Source organism: Nannospalax galili, unplaced genomic scaffold (assembly GCF_000622305.1).
Source record: "Nannospalax galili isolate Female #2095 unplaced genomic scaffold, S.galili_v1.0 scaffold498, whole genome shotgun sequence".
NCBI lineage: Eukaryota > Metazoa > Chordata > Mammalia > Rodentia > Spalacidae > Nannospalax > Nannospalax galili.
Genome location: NW_008342032.1, coordinates 349,314 through 353,115, shown reverse-complemented (window position 1 = coordinate 353,115; position 3,802 = coordinate 349,314).

The following is a 3,802-nucleotide window of genomic DNA, read 5'->3' as shown; positions in this document are numbered from 1 at the left end:
TGATTGATTAGTGCTGGGTTGAGAGAAGGCAGTCTAGCTGGTAATGGGTAAGAGTTTGAGGGGAAGATGATGAAGTGTTCTAAACAGATTGTGGTGCTTTCTGCGCAATTCATTGAACCATACACTTTAATTGGGTGAATTGTATGTACCTGGGTTGTTTTATCATCATGAGGCTACAATGCAAGCGGAAAAGATCCTCCTTCAAATCTATCAATTCAGCACTGCAGCATGTATATATATATATATATCTGCCTTCTTTCTGCATCTACCAAGACCACCATGGAGACTTGTACAAGGAAGGAACACCCCAGTCTCTGGTTCTCATTTCTTTGACCCGAGAATAGCCATTTACTTAAGCACTTTATTTGGATTTGTTCCCCCACCTCAACCACAAATTTAGGATAAAACCTCTGGAGCTTGGTGAGTCATTAATGTGGTTTTCTCTGCTCTTTCATTTATTCTTTGCAACAAAATTGAAATAAAAAAGACTTAGAAAATAAACTGGATATTCATTTTTTGTTTGGATGTTTCAATTGGTTCTGCCAATTCCCCCACCCATTCTGTATTATTACACCTTAAATGAATTTCTTGCCCCTAAACCATAGCCAACAATTATAGACTCTCCTAGTGAAATGCAACACTGTATGCCCACATGAACCAGTGATGGAGAAAGGCAAAAGCCATATTTGTCTTGAATATTGCCAGAATATTCCTAGGCACAGAAAATGCTGTCTTATCTCTCATGATCTGGTAGACAAAAATCTGTGCTTTTCATAAAATGTTTATATTAATCTTTCATTTACTTTCATAATTACTTCCATGTTTATGTTATTATAAAAATGATTTTTAGCTATCTCACTTCCTCATAGTGTTTCCACTCTTGGCTGAGGAAGATACTATCCTACTGGTTTTTATAAGTTCTTGTAATTTTAATTTCAGTTCTGTTAAGATGCAAAGCATCACATAGACACTTTCAATCCTCTATTAACTTCCCTCCCACATCCTCCTCATGTATTCATCATTACTTATGTTTTAGGGGAAGTTGACAATACTGGGAAGTTGCCAGAAATTATACACTGAGGAAAGGGGCAACTCAATACAAGGTGTGTGGTGGTGTGGTGTGTGTGTGTATGTGTGTGTGTGTGTGTGTGTGTGTGTGTGTGTACAGATACACAGGAGGAAAACAGAACTACACAGGAACATGAAGCTTCATGAAATAATAAGTCAAGCATTTCCTTAAAAGTGTGGTTCACATAAAGGAGAGTGAGAAGAGTATTAGTGTATAACCAAAATGATTTTTAACCAACAAAGTGATAAATTGTAGAAGTTGAAAGGAAGATTGGCCAACAAGTGTTAGGTCCTTATGAACTATATCACTGTTTAAAAGGTAGACTTGGATATGCCCTCTGTTCTAGTTTGCTTTCTATTGCTATGACAAAATACTCTGACCAAAACCTGCTTGGGGAAGAAAGGGTTTATTTAATCTTACATTTTATAATCCATCACTGAGGGAAATCAGCGTAGGAACTTAAGGCAGGGACCCGGAGACAGGAAGTGACTCAGACCATGGAGGCTTACTGCTGGCTTGCTCTTCTAGCCTGTGCTGAGCCCTCTTTCTTATACCACCCAGCACCATCTGCCAAGGAGTGGCACCACCCACAGTGAGCTGGGCCCTCTCACATCACTCAACAATCAAGAAAATGCCTCACAGTCATTCAATTGGGGAATCCCCCAATTGAAGTTCCCTCTTCCTGGGTGTGTCAAGTTGACAACCAAAGCCAACCATAACATCCTTTTCAGAAGTGCCAAAGGTTTGGAGTACAAAGACCAGTGGTATGTGGTTCTAAATCAGGTAATTAATGAAATATTTTTCTCAAACTAGGTTCTTTGTTTCATTTTGTTCATTTATTTAATCATCAACAGGTGCCTTACTTTTCCTAAGGTACCTATGCCTATTTTACCCAGATAGATTGGGCAATGACAGGCTAAAGAAAGAATTCCATCCAGTCTAGCTTGGTGGACCAATGAGTCGCACGTGCAATTCAAAGGCAGCTGTAACACCAAGAAATCCCCTGTGCAACTTACTGGCAGCTACCACCAAAGAGCTTCCTCCTCCCAGCAATTGTTTACTGCTCATATATCCTCCAGGAGGGGAGGGAAGGGACCCTTGACCTCAGCTGATCCTCCACTTGGGAAAGTTGCTAATAGGACCAATCTTGTGAGGGCCTCTGGTGGGTGATGGCAGCTGCTCTGATTGAAGATGGTAATGTGTCCAACCCAGAGGAAGCAGCTGAATGACACCATGAGTCCTGCACCTAATTACTGACTACTTTCTATGCAAGCCTCTTAACAGCAGGAATGGTGTCTTAATCACTTTTTGTATTGTCTATACCTAGCATGAATGAATTAGTTGTCCATTGCTGTGTGATGGAATAAATATGTTATCTTGGACACTATATAAGGGTCAGGGATCTAAGAATGACAAGTTGATGGTCTTCCTTGGATGTATTCTAGCTATTGGCAAGGGCTGTTAACTTGTCTGAAAGCTCCAGTTGTGTGTATATGGGAATATTTCTAACCTCAGTCACATGACTGCTAACAAGCTTCCGTTCCTCTCATTAGTGAAAAACTTCAGATCCTATCTGCATGGGCATCTCTATAGGCTTCCTGAATGTGCCTGCACAACATGCCAGGTGGCGTCCTTAATCCAAGGAAGAGAGAAAAAAGTAATAGTCTTAAAGTCAAAATATAGGCTTTTTATACTCTTACCTTACAGCCACACACTATCACTTTGCCAAGCAAAACTGAACACTGAGATGACTTCGATAGAATGTGGGAAGGAATTTGAGATGGCATGAGTGCCAGGAGGCAGTCATCATTGGTGGGCTGCTATACAATCTCCCTACCACAATGAGCTCTGTGATATGCTAATATACTGTATGTCGGATGAATGAATGAGAATCTATGCTGTTCATTTGCTATCTAGAAGCCACACAGTGATTTTTTAAAAATGATATTGTTAGGTTTTGTAATATGACTCTAGCCTACAGTATTCATCTGTGAGAATGGCACATCTCACGGCAGGGTATAGAATTTACAATATCATAAAGTTAAATACAATAAAATTAAATTATAATTCAGAAGTAGTCAATACATAGTAAACAAATTAAATTAGTCTTATTTCCACAACCGTCAGAAGTGAGAAATAACATTTACATACCTAATATTTTTGACTGTTAGGATACATGTGTTTTGGAATAGCATTTTGTTTTGTAATTTCTTAAAAATGGCCGAACCAAGAAACATTGTGTGTGCACAGGAACTCTTCTGTTCAGGTCACACAGATTCTCACTTCATTTCAAGAGGAAATATGCAGATATGCAAAAACTATTACTTTTCTTAACTATTACGTTTTATTATGGGAAGAATGTTCTTAGTATAGCCTATAAGAATAAAAACAGACACTTGAGCTGCACAAACAACTATTAGTTTTCAATTTGATCAGGATAGACTAATAGAAAAATTCTAGGCTTTAGGGCTGCTATGGCTTCAACGTGGTTATCGCCACCAAACCTCATGCCAGGGCTTGGTACCCAGTGTGATGGCATTAGGAGCTGGTGCCTTTAAGAGATGATTAGGTTGCTGACAGCAATTAATACTTTTCTCTTAAGAGTAAGTTCTCTGATGACTAGATTAGTTAGCTTGAGAGTGGGTCCTGGTTAATACAAGTCCAGTTTCTTTGGTTCCCATCTTCTGTGCTTTTTTTCTCTTGTATACATGCACCTTCCACACTGTCTAATGG